This window comes from Rattus norvegicus, chromosome 11 (assembly GCF_021556685.1).
Source record: "Rattus norvegicus strain SHRSP/BbbUtx chromosome 11, alternate assembly SHRSP_T2T, whole genome shotgun sequence".
Lineage (NCBI taxonomy): Eukaryota > Metazoa > Chordata > Mammalia > Rodentia > Muridae > Rattus > Rattus norvegicus.
This window is the reverse complement of record NC_141544.1, coordinates 17,095,759-17,118,417: the sequence shown is the minus strand read 5'-3', so window position 1 is coordinate 17,118,417 and position 22,659 is coordinate 17,095,759. Positions and strand designations below refer to the sequence as shown.

At 37.8% G+C, this 22,659-nt stretch overlaps 2 pseudogenes across 1 annotated transcript; both read left to right on the top strand.

Moving 5' to 3' along the window:
- The first annotated feature begins 116 nt into the window (after positions 1–116).
- Septin7-ps4 (septin 7, pseudogene 4) lies at positions 117–1,462 on the top strand (annotated as a pseudogene). The gene has a single exon (XR_015632882.1). The product of XR_015632882.1 is annotated as a septin 7, pseudogene 4 (transcript).
- An 8,297-nt stretch (positions 1,463–9,759) lies between these two features.
- Positions 9,760–17,086, top strand: Hdac1-ps4 (Histone deacetylase 1, pseudogene 4; annotated as a pseudogene).
- The last annotated feature ends 5,573 nt before the right edge of the window (positions 17,087–22,659 follow it).

Sequence of the window (22,659 nt, the reverse complement as noted above, 5' to 3'; positions counted from 1 at the left end):
AGACAGAACCAGATCTCTGTAAGTTCAAGGCCAGCCTGGTCTACAAAGAGAGTTCTAGGACAGCCAGAAACACACATAGAAATGTTGTCTCAAAAAAAAATTAAGGTGCAAGATCAGCTGCTGCTGAGGAGAGGAGCGTCAACTGCTACACCATGGTAGCTCAACCAAAGAACCTAGAGGGCTATGTGGGATTTGCCATCCTCCCAAATCAAGTGTACAGAAAATCGGTGAAAAGAGGATTTGAATTCACTCTTATGGTAGTAGGTGAATCTGGACTGGAAAAGTCGACATTAATCAACTCATTATTCCTCACAGATTTGTATTCTCTAGAGTATCCAGGACCTTCTCATAGAATCAAAAAGACTGTACAGGTGGAGCAATCCAAAGTTTTAATCAAAGAAGGTGGTGTTCAGTCGCTGCTGACGATAGTTGATACTCCGGGACTTGGAGATGCAGTGGATAATAGTAATTGCTGGCAGCCTGTTATCGACTACATTGATAGCAAATTTGAAGATTACTTAAATGCAGAATCTCGAGTGAACAGACGACAGATGCCTGATAACAGGGTGCAGTGTTGTTTATACTTCATTGTTCCTTCAGGACATGGACTTAAACCATTGGATATTGAGTTTATGAAACATTTGCATGAAAAAGTGAATATCATCCCATTAATTGCTAAAGCAGACACACTTACACCAGAGGAATGTCAACAGTTTAAAAAGCAGATAATGAAAGAAATCCAAGAAAATAAAATTAAAATATATGAATTTCCAGAAACGGATGATGAAGAAGAGAATAAGCTGGTTAAGAAGATAAAGGACCTCTTGCTGTGGTGGGTAGTAATACTATCATTGAAGTTAATGGCAAGAGAGTCAGAGGAAGGCATTATCCTTGGGGTGTGGCTGAAGTTGAAAATGGTGAACATTGTGATTTCACAATTCTAAGAAATATGTTGATACGAACACACATGCAGGACTTGAAAGATGTTACCAATAACGTACACTATGAGAACTACAGAAGCAGAAAACTAGCAGCAGTGACCTACACTGGAGTAGATAACAAGAACAAAGGGCAACTTACCAAGAGCCCTCTGGGACAGACGGAAGAAGAAAGAAGGGACCATGTGGCCGAGATGAAGAAGATGGAGATGGAGCAGGTGTTTGAGATGAAGGTCAAAGAAAAAGTTCAAAAACTGAAGAACTCTGAAGCCGAGCTCCAGCGGTGCCATGAGAAAATGAAAAAAGAATTTAGAAGCACAGCACAAAGAATTAGAGGAAAAACATCGTCAGTTTGAAGAAGAAAAAGCAAACTGGGAAGGTCAACAACGTATTTTAGAGCAACAGAATTCTTCAAGAACCTTGGAAAAGAACAAGAAGAAAGGCAAGATCTTTTAAACTCTATTGACCACCAGTTATGTATTAGTTGCCAATACGCCAGCTTGGATATCAGTGTTTGTTGGATCCGTTTGACCAATTTGCACCGATTTTATCCATAATGATGGATTTAACAGTATGACAAAAATTATTTTTTTGTTGTTGTTCTCGAAGGAGATTAAGATGCCTTGAATTGTCTAGGATATTGTGTACTTAGAAATTAACAGCTCTAAGTACCTTTCTACATTTTTTTCTTTTTTTTAAAATTAAAAAGATGTCTTCAGTTTAATGCAAGAAAACATTTTACTGTTGTAAAATCATGTTCTAGTGGTTTGATTGTTTACAGAATATTCTAAAATAAAAGGACTCTGGAAGGTTTCCATTGAGGATAAATTGCCAAAATATGATGCAAACTATGCTACTCTATGATAATTATAATACAGAGTTTCCATTCGATGCAGCCTATACAATAATTTATTTAGTCTAACACAATGGACCCTATTTTTTGACACTTCCATTGTTTAAAAGTACACATGGAAAAAACCTATATGCTTACAGTGCACCTAGAGCTTTTTATGCTTTTTATAACAGCCTTTTTTGTTGTTTGTTTTCGATTATATATATATATATATATATATATATATATATATCATTTAGTACCCCTTTAGCCAGAATCTCATTACTGCTTCATTTTTGTAATAACATTTAATTTAGATATTTTCCATACATTGGCCTTGCTAAAATAGAAGATAGCATCTTTCATATGGTAGAAACCAATGAGGAAACTTTACTTTAACTCCCTTTTTACATTTTATGGTAAGAAGCAGGAGGAAAAATGCATTTGTAGATCATTTCTAGGCTAATTGTGAAGTTAATGAACAGCCTGTTTCTACCTATACTCAGTCTTCTTTTACTAGAAATGGGAATCATGGCCTCTTGAAGAGAAAAAATTCACCATTCTGCATTTAGCTATATCTATATATTGCATACCTGTACTTTTTGTTTGTACTGTAAAAAAATTCACATAATAAACAATGTTGTGATGTAACAGAAAAAAATTTAAAAAAAAACTAAAAGAAAAAAACTTAAAAGCTTCTGCAAAGCAAAGGAAGAAACCAACAAGCTGTAGAGACAAACTACAGAGTAGGGAAAGTATTTACAAGCTAACCTGACAAAGCATTAACATTCTCCATATTCAAGATGCTCAAATAAGTAACATGTACAGAAGAGCCACACAAGCCAATAATGGGCCTTGGCTTCTAACATTTCTCAGAAGAGCTACAGATGGCCAACTATCATATGGGAAAAAAAGCTAAACATCATTAATCATTAGAGAAGGATGTTTTAAAACCACAATGAAATATCACCCCACTCCAATGAGAGTGTCTCTTATCAAACAAGAGGGAAAAAATAACAAGTGTTGGCAACATGGAAAGAGAGTCCCTGGGCACTTACAGAGTATGTAAATGAATATAATCATAAGGGAGAAGAACATAGCTTGTCTTTAGTAACTTAAAAATAGAAGAGCCATATGATGCGCTGGTCTCACTCCTGGTGTAGATCCAAAGGGAATGAGAGCATTATGTCGGAAAGACATCTGCACCCTTGTGCTCACTTCAGTGCTATACACAGTAGCCAAGAGACGGAGGCAGTCTATGTCAAGATCCAATAAAGGAAACATAGGGTCCACATCCAAGCTAGCAAGAGGAATTTCGAAGGTTTTCACCATAAAGAATTGATAACTAGGGGCTGGGGATTTAGCTCAGTGGTAGAGCGCTTACCTAGGAAGCGCAAGGCCCTGGGTTCGGTCCCCAGCTCCGAAAAAAAGAACCAAAAAAAAAAAAAGAATTGATAACTGTTTGAGGAGAGGAATACATACACACTGATATATATATATATATATATATATATATATATGTGTGTGTGTGTGTGTGTGTGTGTGTGTGTGTGTGTGTGTCATAATGTTATATATTATAATGTACACACATGTTAGAACATTGCAGGATATTCCAACGATGTGGACAATTCTTATCTTTAAATAAAATCACTTTATTTCAAAAAAATTAAAATTTAAGGACTCTTTTGGAAGAAAGTATAAAGAAGTTCAAAAGAGATACTGAGAAAACACTGTATTCCAGAAGATTTTCTGAGGAAAAAAATGTAATGTGTAGCCTGAAGAAACAGACAGACACACCTGTTATTTCAAGACAAGGATCACAACTCCATGACTGTTTTGTACAGTGGCAACCTTTGAGGAGAGGCCCCGCACTCAAAAGAAATTTAATTAAATGCTTAGTTGCTAAGGCCATACTGTACCAAATTCTTTAAGGACACCCTTATAGAAGAAGGGGAGGGAGAGGGGATAGGGGGCTTATGTCCGGGAAAGGGAATAACATTGGAAATGTAAATTTTAAAAAATCCAATAAAAAAAGGAAAGAAAAGCAGAGCCTAATATCCTTCTCCCAGTGATGTAGCTAATAAAGAGATGTGCTAAATTTTGAAGAAAAAAATGAAAACTAGTAAAAGACCCAGCTTCTCCTAATCTCATTTCTATACTTACACTTTTGAGTTTTTCCTCAATTTAGCATAAATGAAAACCTCCATTATGTAATCATTTACACATAATTAGCTTTTTAAGGCATAAAAGTCTTGAGAGTCATTCATATTTTTGGACGTATCAGTTGGTTTTGGCTTTCCCTTTAGTCATGTGTTCCTCTGACATTCTTCACAATATATTTCTTTCAGATCATTATTATGATCTTGCTTTGAACAAAGTTTCCTTGCTACTCTGCAAAACAAGAAAAACCTTGTCCTCATTGAACTGTACTGATGGGACACGATCTATTTCTTTTCCTGACATTGCAGATGGGACATCTCAAGTCTGAGTCAGTATAAATAGAGCATTTGTAAATGCTAAGGTCCTTGTGGTTGCGTGTTTGCTTTCTTTGAGAGAGCCACTAAGGACAAAATTGCTGGGCCATTAGAGTAAGTGTATGTTTGGAAGTCACCACATAGTTCCTCTAGTACTAAGTGTTTATGTGTGTTATCTTGTTTAACCTCAGAATAAACTTAGGAAGCAAGATGTTAATCTTCACTGCATTTTAAAGACAAGAACAGTGAGGTTTAGGGAGATGAAATATACCACTCAGGACACTATGTTCTGTATATCGTGAAGTCAGGATTTGAACCAACTTTAAGCCCATGCTTGACAATGGGCTTCATTTAAATATGTTATGCACTAGTCTCCAGTTTAAACAAAACTGACATAAAAATTCTCTGTCAGCGGTGATATTGAAAATTTTAGACACAACAGAGAGTCATATCAAAGAACTTGGATAAAATTGTCATCTTGGGATTTAAAAAATAAAAACTCTTAAAACATAGTTTGTAGCCATTTATGAAATAGCAGTGTTTGTGCATTTCATGATGCGGCATTTAGAACAATGTCTGGCATCTAAGCAAGAACTCAATAACGGCTAGCCATTAACATTATCAGGGACATATTGTCAATTCCCTTCCAAATCCCAAATTGGCCTCTTGTCTAAAATTCTTCTGAGTACAATGGGATCTGTGTCTGTGGATATGTTTATATTTACTTCCCTGTCTGTTCCAGCAGAATGTGAGGAGGCGTGTGCCATGCTCAGGAAGATGAACTTACCTGAAGACAGTGAATTATCGCATTTGTGACTTTAGCATTTGCTGACATTTATCATTCAGCGTCACACTAGCGGAATGGTTGGAAGACCTTGGCACTTTTAGTGTAACCGTTAAAATACTGTTTATACCTCTACACCTGTGTTAAGGTGTTCCCAATAACAGCTCATTAACTCTTTATTTTCATTGTATAAACTATAAAACACACAAGCAGTCAGAACATGTCTATAGCAAATTCTGACAGATTCAGAATTAAATAGTACTAAAAAGTTTGCCTTGTTTCTATTTACCAATTCATAATGGAATTGTGTGTGCATGTGCACACGTGTGTGTATTTTAAATAGTGTATGGATTAACAAAAAGACTTTAACATTAGAATCATCTTATCTTCCAGCCTGAGAAATCCAGGGTCCCTGTGATCCCATACATGTTCTTTGATCATCTCTCACTTACTGTTTGGTTTATATAGTCCAAATGAAAAAGGAAGAAACAGAAACTCTGCACGTTTAATGAATAAAGATAAAAATGAAATGTTATTCCTTAGAAGTTCTAAATAGGTTGTTCCTACTAACACTTTTCATTATGTTATATGTTTTAGAGGACAGTTTTCATTCATTTAAAATAGTTTTGGATGATTTGTCCAGAGTTTATATTGTGCAAGATAAGACAAACACTACTATACATATATGTGTGTGCCTTATGTGTTTTATTTTTGCATTCTGTGTTTTATTTAAGTTTAAAAACAAGTACAACATTTACCACCTTCCTTTTTTTCCTCTAATCCAGCAGTTTTGAACCTGTTTTGACTTCTTTGGGGAATCTAATGACCCTTTCACAGGAGTTGCCAAGGACCATCAGAAGACACAGATACCTACATTACAGTACCTAACACTAGAAAATGTTATGAAGGGTCAACAAAAATAACACTTTGCTTGGAAGTCATCACAGCATGAGGAACTGCATTAAATGATTGCAGCATTAGGAAGATTGGGATGCCCTGCTCTACTCCTTCTTAATTCTGCCTACAGCTCCCTCTCAAATCGACTGCCTCCATTTCCTTAACCATTATTGTTTCATACATAAATGAATGATATATAAAACAACCTATGGTTTCTGGTTAGTATTGTTTTTATGTATTTTTAAAAGTATTCAACAGATATCTGAATGAAGGAGCTTTAAAGATGAGAAAAATGAGGTCTAAGGAGATAAAATATCCCACACTGGGTAGCATGTCCTGGAAATCATGAAATCAGGATTTGAACCAATTTTAGCTCTTGCTGAAGATAATCCAATATGGAATATGCTTGTAAAATGGTTTCAAATCCCACGGAATTTGAAACTCAATGAATTCCCCATCTTCAGATTCACTTGATATTTGAGCCTATAGAGACATAAGAAAATCTAGCTCAGAATCAACTGTAAGAGAGTATAACAAATCAAGCAAGGCCTGCAATGAAGGCTCTCCCATGGTATAAAACTGGCAGGGGTTGTGTGCACAGAGTTTTTTGAGTTCCCAAGGAGAGAGCAGTTGGTGGGTCACACTAAGAATTGTCAGGCTTCCGTCTAGGAACACTGAGTTTCTCAGGTGTACATTACCCTACAACATGAAACATGAGGCAGGTCTGAACGAGAAGCAGGATACTGTGGAAGAAGTCCAGCTCCATGAGTTGGAATAGACCCTTCAATACCATTATGAGTAATGGAAAAGTACGGGCGCTGGGAGAATAAGGAGATACAAGGCCAGCAGAAGAGACCAAATGCAGGGTGGAGATACAAAGGCTGGATTTGCCTTGATTGGAGGGCAACTGCCAAATTGCTCCCTGGAACCTCCCAACAAAACTAAACTTCTCCATCAACTGACTTCCTGCTTCTTCCTTTTTGAGGATATATTATTATTATTATTATTACTACTATTATTTGTGTGTGTGCATTTGTGTATTTGTGTTATAGGTATATGCAAGTGAGTACAGATATCTGTGCAGAGCAGATAAGATATGTCTGATTCTGCTAGGCCTTAAGATATAGGTGGGTGTGTGCTGCCCAAATATGAGTGTTAGAGATACAAGTTTCATCCAGGTCTTCTGCAAGAGGAATCCTCACTCTAAAACCCAGAATCATCATGATTTCCACTTCTTAATAATGATATTAGAAAATTCTTCTGTTCTAGAAGTAAGACTCTTTAACAGTGAAAAGTGTTAGAAAAAATCCCGTGTACTAAGTCCTGTACACAAAACCTCAAGAAAAAATACAAAAAGGTGAATCTACTTACAGTTTTGTTTTCTCTGTTGTCAGTGGTCACAGCTGTGAAAATCTCTAAGGAATAGCACAGAGTGTCATCTGTTCAAGAATGAGACATTCTTGATCTTGAATGTAAAATACATTGTGACAATAAGAAAGTTGTGGGGATAATTAGAAGGTCATGGCTATGCAAGGACTGAAAACTCATATGCAAATGCTTCCAAATATGCTACAGGTATTCTTAAACACTGGATATCTTCTAAACTACACTTAAATTTATCATCTCCCATTTCATCTGATTGAAAGAAAAAAAAACTACCCTAACAGATATCATTGCATTATATTACCTTTCTCCTTCCCATTAACTTTTTACTTAAGAATCTTTTTCTCTATCTCTCCCTTTTTTTGAAATGTCCACAACTAGTCTAAATTTATTGGATTTTTTTCCCTATTTACCCACCCCTGTTTAATGAAAACAGAAGTCTTTCCCATACAATCTATACTGGTTAATGTCTCCTTTCCATCCACATCACCCAGTCTCTCTACTCATTCTTCTCCAGATTCTTTTTCCTTTCTGTCTCTCATTTAAAAGAACAGATTTCTAAGAGACAACAGCAAAATATAACAAAATCAAAATATAAGGTAAAACAAAATCCATTTCATCAAAGTTGGACAAGAGAAACCAATAGAAAGAAAAGAGTCTGAGAAAAGGCACAAGAATTAAAGACCCACTCATCATCACACTCAGGAGTCATATAAAAAAACCAAAGTGAGAGCCACATCATGTACAGAGGCCCTGGTGCAGAGCCACACAGTCCTGGGCTTGCTCTTCAGTCTCTTTAAGTACGGGTTTTGCTCAGTGATCCAGCGGGCTCCGCTTTCCCACTGTAAAATGCATCTTTTCCACAATTCAGGTCGTAAAGTTTGATCCATCAAAGATTCATGAATTTACATTAGTAGGAATTAAGTGCAGTGTAACATGTTCTAGTAAACAAAGGCAGAAAATTATGCTGTAAAATGCAGCTATGATAGGATAATAACAAGAGAAACGTAATAAATATTTTCATTAGGAAGCATCACAGAATGAGCTGAAGATATTTTTTTCTTCGAAGAAAAATATTCCCAGAAATAAGGGTTTGGATAGAGCAACATACAATGTGCACTCAAAAGTGGACCGAAATAGGAAGTATAAGATTCATTATTATACTATAACATAACATACTAATTAGGTGATGAATCATTAAGAGAAAATCCAAGGGACATGAATTAAATGTCTTCCTTAGACAATTCAAACAATGAGCTGAGTATGTGACATTGTATAGTTTCCCCCACAGTTTTGATAATGAACAACACAACATTAGAGCACATCCCTAGCATTATTTTGGGCCTTCAAACATTCATGCACATATCTGATTGTTATATATACACAGATATTTGAACATAGAATTACACTGTGGATAACTCTGACAGCTACTCTTTAATGTCAAGTGGACTAAACAGTAGGCAGTGCTTAGTATTGGCAGTTTTGCACAGTTCTACTTCATTTAAGCACAAATAAAATATTTTAAGTGACATAATTATGTAGTAATGATAAATCCGTTGTTTACTTCTGTAGATGGTTAAGGCAAATCTTACCTGTAATTCTAAATATTACATGAGTAGGCATTTTGGTTGTGAATTCTAAGCCCAATTCACAAAGTTTGAAAATACTGTTGTCGCATATGCACATAGCCCAGATTGTCATTTTTGGTTGAAAAGTGCTCTCCACGCTCCTTTGTACTATATTCATTTTCAGTCAGCAGAGAATAAAGACTGTATTTATTATTGCACACCCAGTTACAATAATAACGATTGTATTGGATCTTATGCTATACTGAGTGTCCCTTGCTTTTGAACGTCCACCCTGCATTGGTCTTCTCCTTACTCTCCCTGTGCTGCTCCAGTTCCAGTATTTTTCCATTACTCATAAACAGGTATCTAGGGGTCCAACTCACAGAGCTGGACTTCTTCCACAGCATCTTGCTTCTCAGTTCAGACCTGCCTCATGCCTCATCTCACAGGGGGTTCTAAACCTGAGAAACTCAGTGTTCCTATAACCTGAGAAACTTGTTATTCCTAGAGGGAAGCCTGTCAATTCTTAGTGTGACCCACCAATTGCTTTCTCCTTGGGAACTCAAACGACTCTGTGCACATAACAACCTTCCCTTTTCATTCATTTGAAAAGCTCTTTCACAGCTATGAGATAAACTTAAAGTAGCCCACTGTCCCCAGGGCTGCACAGACATCAGAGGAATTTTGATACTTGACACCAACTAGCAGTAGGTGGCACAAGTCCCTTTTCAGTTTCATGAGGCAAATGATTAAAAAATGCACCAGGAAATAAACACACTGTGTGGAACTTCTTAAGGCTTCAGACTTTTGCTGCCATCAGCAATGGAATAGTCAGGAAGAGAAATCATGTTTCTGAGATCATATTTTAGTCCCTTAAATGGACATGATTTTACAGTCTCAGAAGAGTCGCTGTGTCACAGTTTCAGTATGTGGTTTTGTTTTGGTGGAGACAATTGTTGAAGGGACTTAATCTATCAACTATGAATAAAGTTGAGTGATAGTGATCATCTCTCACAAACATACAAAGACATTGTTCGATTTTTACAAATATCATTAATCATTTTAATGGCTTTGTCACTAATGTTATATGCCACCAGAGTCAAGAAACAAATGAATTGCTCTCTCCTAGTAAGTAATTCAGAAAAGTTTTCATAATAAGTGCTACTCTTTGAGAGGCAGGCGTATTTGGGTAGTACCTTTCCATCTTCAGATAACATCCTTATTCATTAGATTACTGAACACAGAGTAATTCTATGAGTAGAACTCCCTTGACACAAATAATTAATTGAAATTTCCCGAAGCATTTAACACCCTTTGAGTATTTCATATCTCCTGCTAAAAGCACTGCCATGGATTACAAGAGTCTGTAACAATTCAAAGAGATGTACTAAAATCTTCATGTAAAAAGACACAATCATTGCTTCCTTTTAGAAGCATCTATACTAAGAAATAAGGTACAAAGCAGAGACACAGGATAGACAATGATTAAATGGTAAATTTGGAATAATGTTCTCTAGCACATACAGTGCTGTTTCTTGTAACTGTTTTTCAAACACTAATTTGATCCTTAGGAATTCCCTGTGGAACAAGCAATCATATCCCTCCTTTTACAAGTGAGGAAAATGAGGCAGAAGAGGTTAAATAAATTGTTTACTAAATCACTCAAGGATGTACCACTAGTGAATAACAAAGTCAGGCAGGGTGGGGGTGGGTGGGGATCAAGCAATTTTCTGGCATTCTGGTGCCCTGAGTTCAGTCCCCAGAAGGCTTTTCTTTTTCTTTCCTTTATTTTAAGGTTTGGGGTTGGACATTTGCCAACTTCTACATCTCAATGCTGTGATTTTGGCTGGTTTTGGCTGGTTTTGCTCATGCTGTCATGGTCTCTGTGAATTAAATGTGCATCAGTGCTGTTGTGTGTAGAAGAAGCTGCTTCCTTGCCGTCCACCCTCTGTGACTCAGGCAAGCTTTCCATCCCTTCTTCACCCTAGATCTAACCAAGAAGCCATCTGCAACTGATGCCTGCTGCAGAAGAATAAATATTGTTTTTCTCCAGTAGAGTGTCATTGAGTATATCAACATTTCTCCAGGGAACACCCGGTGTCCTGGAGTTTTTGCCCTATACCAAGCAGACACCATGCCTTGAGTCTTTTACTTTTGGTAGGCTTTGCTTCATTTTGCCTTCCTTGAGTGATTTTTTTTTGTCTTCCTAGTTTTTCTGTATTTCATTATTATATTGTGTTGGTTTTTTTTCTATTTTTGTCTTTTCTTCCAGAGAAAAAGAGCCTGAAGGTGGGTGGGTAAGAAAGCCGGGAGGATCTGAGAGGGTTGGGGGAGGGAACACACGATCAAGTATGTTGTAACAACAAATATGTTTATATTACACAACATTTTTTCATTCAAGAAGTAATAAAATATAGTTAGATTTGATTGTTGCCAGGTCCAAATCTATCTTTTTGACTACTGCACTAACAATCTTGCTTAGATGCAGAAAATCAGCATCAATGAAGGTATGAGAGGCAGAGATGTTGCTTCTCATGAGGCCCAATTTCGCAGCTAAGGAGTATCAGTGATGTACTGTAATGAGAGTTAAAGTTATTGAACACTTGCTCTAAGTTGAGCATTTTGTTTTTTTGGTTTTTTTTGTTTGTTTGTTTGTTTGTTTTTTACGAATCATGCACCATCCTAATTCTAGTTTCCACAGTGGTTTCATGATCCACATACAATCAAATAGAGAACTATATAGGGAGGGCAAATCACTAGCTGCTGGTTAGCACGGGGCAACGTTCATATCCAAAACCACCTCTCCTTTAAGTTCTAGTTCCACACTACGATCCCTCTAACGCAAGGCTGTTTTATACACATACTCAAGGCCCACAGCCCAGATCTCAGTAGAGGTCCTCGATACATATTTATCAAATGCATCAACACGGGCCGCAGCAAGATGGACCAGAATTAAAAACAAGGAGAGTCTACCTCAGGTTGTGTTAGCATTCAGGCAGCACGGACGTGGTAAATAGAAATTGACCTACTACTCTAATTTTAGCAAATGCCACATTTCTATAAGAATCACTTCCAGATGCCGGCCTGGGTGTCCATTTTGTTATTTCTGGCAAAGAAAACTCTTTTACGTTTTGCCAGCCAGAGAGAGCAGACTCTGCTAATCAGTGCCAGTCAGGATTTGTTCCCGCAGCATAAAAGCACAGGCCTTTCCCTTGGAATGCTTTGTTATAAGCATCTTCCCCTCTGTTCTGTCTACAGCAGTACAGATTCATATTTATATCACGATCTGCAGCTGAGTTTATAGCTAGTCTCTTAACTTAGTGAATCGCTTATTATTACCAGCAAACCGCATATTCCTTGAGCTACACCGTCCTTCTTAGAGAGTAGGTCTCTACTTGTTTGGTAGTTTACTCCCTGGAACGTTATGAAGAACACAGAAACAAGTTTGTCAAGATAAAGCAGGGCCGAGGTTTTCTATTTTTAGTGATTCTGAAAACAAGTTGTTTTTTTTTTGTTGTTGTTGTTGTTTTATAAAACAATTGTGTTTCATTTGAGTTGCCCTTTTCCCCCATCCTCCATCAAAGCTAAATCAATGAGCTTTCCTAATGGTGGCTCTGGTTTCGAAGTATCAATGCTAAGAAGTGCCAGTAATCTTTGAAAGACAGAAATATGGTGAAATAACTGGGCGACTGTAAGCACTAGCCTCAAAGGGAATTAGTGTTGCTCTTGAGGTCCCACAATTAGTTCTTAAAACAGAAGGGGCTATAAAAAAGAGCTAGCCTGGCCTCTGACTTATTATCTTTTTTCCTGCATCAAACAAGAAAGGAATTATTATTATTATTCTGCTTAGGAGAGACCTTGCTGAATTCAATTGCTAATTATGTTTCACTGTGCTCCATTCAAGTACCTTGGCCTGCTTATTGCTGACTTCTCAACCTGATGCTGCAGCCTGCTCCGAGGATTTTCCTTCTCTCTTTTTATCATGTAAATCATGTTTTTATTTTTTAAGAGATAACAACGAAACATCACCAAGTAAAATATAATGAGATAAAACAAAAACCACATATTGAAGTTGGACACAAACAAGATAAACAAACAGACAAATAAAAGGCCAAAGTGAAAGTCACAAAAATCCAAGACCCATTCATTTACACATTCATGAATTTTAGTATTTAATAAAAATACTAAGCTGCAAACTATAGTACATATGCAGAGGAACTGACTCAAAACTGTGTAGGCTCCGTTGTGGTTGCTTTGATCTCTGAGTCCAGCAAGCTTTCTTCAGTTCTTTTAGAGGACCTGGTTCTCCTCCCGTCCTTCCTCCCCTCTGTCTCCCCACTCCTGTGATGGGGAGATGATGGGTGTATGGTGAGATAATTAGGTGACTATGATCATTACTCTCAAATGTTAATGCTCTTGAGGTTCCATAATTAGTTCTTAAAATTGTAGGTGTTATAAAAAGAGCTACCCTGGCCTTTGTTACTCTGCCCCCCCCATCAGGAATGGAAAGTATTTTAAGTTTTTCAAGATACAGTTTGCTAAACAGGAGTTCCTTAACATTGACAGAAGGGACTTGATATAGATACCTCATCCCATATATACATTTCATTCCTGCTTCTCTGACATTTGTGATATATTCATGGTAGGGTATCTCACAAGAGACCATCCATATTGCTTAGATGCTCTAGCTACCAGAATTGAGTCGTATAAGCCCTTCTATTTTATGAAATATCCATCCTCAAATATTCTACAGTAACAGAAAATGGACTAAAACACCAGGTTTGTGTCTATTCAGCTCCTAAAGTGAGCAGATAACATTAGCTGTTCTCACAGATCCACTTGCCTTCTGGTATCTCCAGAGTCATTTCTTCGCCATTTATCTCCAGTCCAGTGCCTGAAGTGGCATTCTTATTTCTTTGGGGCTCCTGAAAACCATCTGGACGTGTGGGCTGTTTGTCACCATGTCAGTACTGTGACTCCATTTGTATTTTTGTACAGGTTCCCTATTCAGATTCCAAAACATCCTCGTAAGTTCTTTCCACATGCATACCTTCTAAGCCAGCAATGCTGCCCCTTTCCCTTTTGAATGTCATTTATCTGTTTAGTCATGTTTTGGTCAACAGGAAACCCGTCTTTCTGATGAACTCAATAACTCTTCTGGAATTCATGGTCACGCATAATTTCACCATGATTGTCATGGGATGGACTGGCTGATTCTAATGAGAAGAAAATGGCAGAAGTGACAAGGTGGCGTTTTGACACTGATCTGGGAGTGGCCATGGCGTTCCATCTCAGTAACCACTCTGCACCCCATCCTCATGGACTGTTCACCTTTGCAACACAGTGGCTATGTCCCGACACAAGCATCCTCTTACTCGAGAACCAACTCTTGGAAATATGTCATTAGAAAAAGATGTATTTTACCTGAGCATAACATTTGACCCAGAGTTAAGAGCCACAGTGATAAGTTCTCTTTCCAATTTCTCTTTTGTGAAAAGAGACTTCCAGTAGAACAAGCTGCCCTAAATTTACAGCAAGTACCCACAGAACAAATTCCTAGAAGAAAGCAAACTGCTGTGTGCATAAAATCTGTGCATGCGTCCACTTTGACCTTTTCTGACCTTCTCTAAAGTATATATTGCTTTCGTTTTTTGTTTAAAAGGAAGAGCTACTGCTTAAGGGAAGGGAAGAGCATAGGAAGAGAGAAGCACTGTCTCCTAAGACACTATTGAGGTTTCTTTATCATTCATGGAAATTGGGACAAGATAACAATGTTCAAACTATGACGAAATAGAAAGGGCTATGGAATAGTATTAAATAGAGCATGTTGATTATAATAACAAAGACACATTTACCAGAGCAAGGAAAGCAGTTCTAGCACTGTTATGCTATTAAAGGACTTGTGGTTAGAAGTTTTTCTCTCTTTAACATATATACTTCATATCTTTCTGTGTTGTTATATTATTCCTTGTTTTCTAGATTTGTTTATTTAGCCTGTTTTCCTAATGTCCTTCCAACTTTTTCTGTACAACATGTTCTCCTAAGCATTCTCACGGATACATATTTGTACAGATCCAACATTATTACTTTAAACTAATATTCTAAAAATGGACCTTGTAAATAAATACCAGAAAAATGGCAAAAGCACTGACTTTTGATTACAAGTGACATTCTAGGACATTTATGAACACAATTGTCCCCTACCAACAAGAGTATAGAAAAACATCCTTTTCCTCACACATCATTCATGGACCTGTGTGTGACTGTTTTCTACTACTTCTACTAATTAACTAGTAGAATGATCTACCTTCTTATGTGTTAAATGAATCATCTGTGGGGTTTATGCTCCATTTCACTTCTCTTGGATTCATTATATTCCATCTCAGATATGTAACATTATACCAACATCACAACAGCCATTCCCATTTCTTCTTCAAATTCCTCCCAAGTAACTCCCTCAATAACTAGGGTTAAGGGTTTGCACTTAAATAAACTTTACCCTTTTTTAACCTCAGGGCAGATTTGTTTATAAGAAATTTGTGGAAGAAAAAGTACACTTAAGTTATTTTCCAAACAGTTTTATTGATTTGTCAACAAAAGATACTATCCAGTGTATATGAAATTGTGTCTCTAAAGAGATAGACTGAAGTGCTATCTATCCCCTGGAACCTGTGAATGTGATCTCATTTGGAAAAGAAATGTTTGCAGATGCCATAAAATTAAAATTCTAATCCAAAATGAACTGTGTTCTTATGAGAAAAAACACAAACACAGAGGGAAGAAAGCATCCAAAGATGGAGACTATGAAGGGCAATTTATGACAAGAGGGAGTTCTTCCTTTTCCTAAACCTCCACTTTGTCTGTTCATGCATAGGACATGTATTATTTTCACACGAGGAATACAGAAACAAGCTTCCATTCCAGCAGAATAAGAAGTCCTTTAATGGATGGGAGGGCCAGGTAGCAAGCAGGATGACAGACGCAGGGCACCAAGAGGAAAGTCTGTTACTACTACAAAGGGGACATTGGAAACTATAATGGACAAGGGCACCCAATAAAACCGTACTGAATCTGCGTGACTCACAATTTGCTACTCAACAATGGTCTCTGCCAAAAAATGGAAATCTATCATCCTCACAACGCCAACGCTGAGGAGATGGCGAAGTACCACAGTGATAACTACATTAAATTACTGTGTTTTATCCACCCAGATAGTATGTCTGAATATAGTAAGCAGGTGCAGAGATGGTGAAAACTGTCCAGTATTTGATGGTTTGTTCTGTCAGTTGTCCACAGGTGGCTCTGTTGCAAGTGCTGTGAAACTCAATAAGCAGCACACAGAGGTGAACTGGGCTGGGGGCCTGCACCATGCAAAGAAGTCTGAAGCATCTGGCTTCTGTTATGTCAATGTTATAGTCTTGGCCATCGTGGAACTGCTAAAATATCGACAGAGGGTGATGTATATTGGCATTGATATTCACCATGGCGATGGCATGGAAGAGGCCTGCTGTACTGAGTCATGACTATGTCCTTTCATAAAGACAGAGAGTTCTTGCCAGGAACTGGGGGACCCACAGGATATTGGGGCTGGCAAGGCAAGTTCTATGCTGTTAATTACCCACTGTGAGAGGGCATTGATGACGAGTCCCATGAAGCCATCTTCAAGCCAGTCATTTCCAAAGTAATGGAGATGTTCCAGCCTAGGGCAGTGGTCCTACAGTGCAGTTCGGACTCCCTGTCTGGTGGTTGGATAGGTTGCTTCAATCTAACCATCAAAGGGCACACCAAGTGTGTGCAGTTAATGAAGAGCTTCAACTTGTCTATGCTAATGCTGGGAACAGGTGGCTACACCATCCGTAGTGCTGCTTAGTGTTGGACTTAGGAAACAGCTGTGGTCCTGGACACAGAGATCCCTAATGAGCTACCATACAATGGCTACTTTGAATACTTTGGACCAGATTTCAAGCTTCACATCAGCCCTTCCAATATGACTAACCAGAACACTAATGAATGATGAGGATGGAGAAAGTCAGATGAGGAGGGAGAAAGTGGTCACAATGACTCTTCTAACTTCAAAACAGCCAAAAGAGTCAAAGCACAGGATGGGAACAAAAAAGATCTCGAAAAGAAAGAAAGCCACAGACGAGGAGAAAACCAAGGAGGAGAAGCCAGAAAATAAAGGGGTCAAAGAAGAGGTCAACTTGGCCTGAGCAAGGCCTGCAGCTCCATCTTTTTCCCAAGTCCCTCACTTTCTCGCAATTTCTCAGATTTTATATTTTCTATTCCTCTGTATTTATACAAAGTATATTAAATATAGCAAGTCCCCAGGGACTAGATAGGAACCGGGGACCAGAGCACAGGGCAATGGTGCTGGGAGGACTCTTCCCAGAGCTACCTTGTTCATCCTGCTCCAGGTCTTAAGTAGAAAGAAAACAACCAGAAGACAAAAATCCTGAACTGCCAAGTGTCTGCTTAGGAGCTCTGCTATGATGCCCTTGTTAAGCTTTTTCGAAGGGGTGTCTGGGTCTTCTGGGACCCGTTTTCAGGCTTGGGTAATATTAGCTATTTTTAGATTGGTTCTGTTTATACCTTCCTATCCATTCTGGGCAAGCAGAACAAACTTAATGTTGCCTCGTTGCCCCCCAATTCTGTAGGTGGAGGTTGTCAACCTAGCTTCCTTTCACAAGATATTCTCATCTTGTGAGACTCTTTGTAACAAAACAGTACATTAATATTTAAAAAGAAAAAGAAAAGAAAGAAAGGTCACGGTGGTAGAAAGGATGGACAATGAGATAACCAGAATGTACTATGTGTATGTATGAATCTTCAAAGAGGAGATTAATAAAACTTACATAAAAAAGAAAAACTGTTCTAGGGAAATGAAAGAATGAAGGAGAGAAATGGGCTAAAATAAAAATGAAGACAAAAAATAATACAAATAAAACTCTGGGAAACCAAGGAGACAAAAGTAAATTGGATAGTTTTACATCACTCAATAATGCTGTCCAGTGATGAAGAGACACCCTAAAGGAAAAGCACAGAGACGGTAGAAATTACAGCACTGTCAAAATCCCCTGTCCATGATTAAAGCAAGAGGCCATGATGATAATCACTGTGGGAACCTCAGAGATAAGGATTTATCTTCGAGAATAGCTATAAAAAGCTGACAAGTCTGATTTAATTATGATGGAGTAGGTCTTGAATGACCATAAATCTACTGCCATGGTCTGTATGAAAATTAAGATGCAGGGGTATATGTTTTAATTTATAGAGTTCTTCTGTGTACTGCTTATAAATCAAAAAAATAGCAGAGATTTCAAGGACAAAACACATGTGCTGCTCATTTTCTGAGGCCTCTGTGGAAGGTCAGGACTTCCCTTTGATTTTATACAGTCAGCACTGCTGTGTTAGTCCTGGTCCATTTCTAACCCTTCTTCTGTCCCCTCTCACAAATATTAAAAACACAGTACAAGAGTACTATGGAGTCCTATGATTTAATTTCAAACTCTGGGAAAAAGAAGTCAAGGGGCATCTTAAAATTCTACTTATTGGGTCTGAATACAGAAACAGGTTACTGATGATCATAGTGATGTTCACTCTGATACAAAATTATTACACTTAACCTTCAGATTAGGAGTAGGCATTACTAAGACACTATTTAGACAACAAAAATATTTTCCTTGATATTAGAAAAGCAGTGAGTAATTTATTCTCCTTTCTATCAGAAAAATGCAAATACAATTACAACCAGTTATTTTCTGATATTACATTGAGATTTATCCATTACTTTGTATATTATTATATTTAGACTTGAACAACTCTAAGGGTGGGACACATTCCCAATCTGTATTCTTCATTATCCTAATATGGGAAATGGCTTTCATGATACAATGAAAAGACTATAGAACAATAAGGATGTGAATTTGGTGTGTACAAAGACTTACAAGCTCTTCATCTGTAAGTCAGGACCTCTTTGCAGAACCAATGACCCTTTCACAGAATTCACCTAAGACCATTGAAAAACACAGCAGATGTTTACATCACAATTCATAACAGCAGACAAATTGCAGTTATGAGTTAACAACATGGACAATTTTATGGTTTGGGTGGTCACTGTAACATAGGGAACTATATTAAGGGTCACAAAATTAAGTTTGAGAACCACTGACTTACAGAAAGTCTCATCAACTAAGGCATCTGGGTGTTCTGAGAGCTTCAGTAGATAGAGTGAGGTGGTTGTTGAGCTCATGCCCGGAATATTTAGCCTTTCCTTCCAGTCCACCTCCATACTGTGGTCTGATATAAAATGATCCTGAACTTATGACCACAGTGCCAAGTCTAGTGCAGTGGTTTTCAATCGATGGGGCACACTTGCAGATCTCAGATCTGTGTGGTGATCTCTAAAGACTGTTTGCATGCAGCTTACTCTGTGTGTTACAAGTGTCATTTCTAGGGTAAAGGTCTGGGAGGCTGTTTAATATTGTTTATGCTCAAGAACTGATTACATATAACACAAATTGTCTAGCCCTGAATGTCAGCAATGTAGAGGTGAGAATTCCTAATATACTAAGGAAAAATCAAGCAGAGGCAACAAATACTTCCCCTTAGACTGTTGGAATTCACTGATTTATTTTTCGTGGTTTTTGTTCAAGGATTGAATTTTTTCTCTCTCTCTATCTCTCTGTCTCTCTCTGTCTCTGTCTCTGTCTCTCTGTGTGTGTGTGTATGTGTGTGTGTGTGTGTGTGTGTGTGTGAGCGCGCGTGTGTGCGTGCGTACACATTTATTTTAAGTAAGAACAAAGCTCACCATCTCTGTGGCCAGCACCTGAAAACATGGTTCTGTCTGTATAGCCTCCTAGAGACAGCAAAAGGTGGACATGAAATCAAGCACAGCTGGCCGAAATGCGAGAACCTTTAGTGACTTTATGTTCAATTCCAGGCTGTACCATGTTCTGATTTCAAACCAGTTAAGGATCAGGGTTGGTTCATTACTCAGTCACAGGTATAAGTTCCAACAAATAGAATGTGGATTCTAAGTAAAATCGGTGTAAATTTTCCCGAGGTAAGTTCTTGCTATTTCCTTGTCTTTTCTTTCCTTTTTAATCTTATCAGTGTAGAGCAGCGTCATAGAGATGTGAGTTCCCAAATGTGTGCTAATGGGTATGAGTTGTGCTCTGCCGTGCTGGCTCCAGACTCTCAGAGAAAGAAATCACACTTTAAAACTTTAAATGATGAAAGCTCTTGGTGTCAGCTCCTGATATTTCTGGGGGACAAACTGACTCCATATAGGTTACAATTGGATAAATACCCCACCCACACTTCTGTGGCGCCATCTTCCTCTTAGGGAAGAAGTAGCTATGAAGAGTGCTTCACCTTTAGTCCCAGTAGATGGGTCTGCAGGTTCATTGTACAACTAAAGATGCCTCATCCTTGGGATTCCAAATGCCTTGGACTTAGACTGTTCTGGACACATTCACTCTGGACAAATTTACCTATCTAGATGTGCATAGTAAGGGCGATGCAATGATCTGCCCAAGTAAAGTGACTAGGCTCATGCAGAGGTGCTAGAACTTCCCTTTGGTGTTCGTAGCTCTCTCAGTAAAGATTTTCTACCTTAAATCCAGTAGCACTTCCTGCACATGGAAAGGAACACGAAAGAACTCTCAACTACTCTTTCATTTTTTTCCCCAAAAGCTGTTTAAAAAAAACTCTTTGAGATTACAATTTATGTACATTCCTCACTCTCTCAAGTGGCCTCTTTTCCACTAATTGCTGTTCTATGCATATATGTATTCATTTAACACATATATGTTCCTAAGGATAACTTACACAGTTAGTATAATGCTACCTCTGTGGATGCTTTCAGGGCTGACTATCACTGGACAACTAACTAGTGTCTACAACTAACTAGTGTCTACTTCCTCGCTGAAGGTCACCTTTCTAATTCATAGCTTCCCTCGGTGCCTATAGTTCTCTGTGTAGGGCTGAGGCATTTCTCTGTTTCGTTTGGCATGTTCATTGGTATCATTCTTGTTCAGAAATGCTTAGAAAGCCATGTTAGTAAGACAGTATGGGTGTACTTTCTGATATTTCTAGAAGTTACAGGCTCACAGCAAACTCCCTGAAAGCTCTCTAGCTCTTACAATCTTTTCACCTCCTCCTCTGGTGCAGGGGTGTTTCCTAGAAAACGTCAATTTGAATTGGGCTGCATAAGTCTCCATTTTCATTGGTTGTGGGGTTTGTTTGATTGTTTATTGCCATGGTCTTTGCTGCAAAGATAATTCCTTGATAAGGAGTGAGGTCTACTTTATTTGTAGTTATAAGGAGAGATGTTAGTAAATACTGTGTATTGTAGATCAGAGTTTGCTCATTCTGTGGTTGATACGCAGAGGCATTTTTAGTGTTGTGCTTTGTTTGTTTATAATGTGTTTAAACAATGCACATTGCCCCACCTTTCCCTGAGCTAATGCCTGAGAGTGGATGGTGACCTACCTGTCTTCCCTCTTCCCCCCTCGTGATTCCTCAGACGCCGGAGCTTCTTTCTCCTCCCTCCCTTCCTTTCAAAGATAGCACCAAAGAATTGTAGAATGCAAAGACATCTGCTCTTCTAAAATTGCTTAGTTTTTATATTTCTTCTAATGAATTCAAAGAAAACCTTAACACTTGCAGGTTGTTAATTAGGCTTGTGTGCAATGAGAGTAAAAGCACTATTAGTTGCCACTGAATAATAACTTATAATTTTATCTACTTTCTAGCACTTTCTCTACCTCAAAAGGAAAAAAATTAAAAAATATGACAGAAGATAAGCAATTTCCCCTTAGCCTAATCACTTCTCTGTTGCTATCTCTTTTTCTCATAATTATCCTCAATTTTATTTTCTCTAATTTCCATTATAGTTGTTAAGTTGACATCATGATGAAATTCTCACATCTTAAATGAAATGCACAGGAAAGATTTTAGTGAAGCAAGAACCTTCAACTCCCAATTCATTAGTAGCCGAAAACTTGCATATTTCATAAACATACGTTTTAAAAGAATTTGGATGCTTCCTTGTTAGTTAATAAGCCGTGCAATTTTACCTGGTAGATGTAAGAGAGATGCTAATACAGAGGTAAGTGCTGTTAACTGAGTGTCTGAGGCTTGATAAACATAACATGCACCCAAAAAGCTATGTCCATCTTTCACAAATGGAAATTGTTATTTCCTGTGTTTTCTTTTGCTATCCTTATGCATGCTCTTACCTTGGAAATTAACTAAGCATCAAATGTGTTTGAAAGCTGGAAATGCTCAATGGTCCAAGTGTCAACCTTTTTGAATCGATGTTAAATAATAACCATGCAGATAAAAGGTTCTGCCTCAGTTTCCTTTCGCATAAAGACATAAAATGTGGAATTAAACATTCCAACATTCCATACTGTGGCTCATGCATACAAAAGTCTTTAGTCTATGTAGAGATGACCCATACTCAGATTATTGTCTCTAATGTCAAATAATATGTGAACTTGAGTGTGCATTACAGCATTTCCTTCCAAAATATTCTGATCTGGACTGAAAATCTCTCCCTTTCTCTAGTCAAAACCTAGCTCACACTCCAATGTTTGATCCTAATGTTAAATACAAGTAAAAATGAAAACACAGATGATAATGAATCATAACAGGATGAGGTGAACAGGATCAACATGTGTCAACTAGTAAATCTTCCCTTGCTTAGCTGAACAAGCCTTTTATTTTGTATTCTGGTCACCACTGTCCCTTTGAAGAAATCTTTATCTCTAGATTTTAG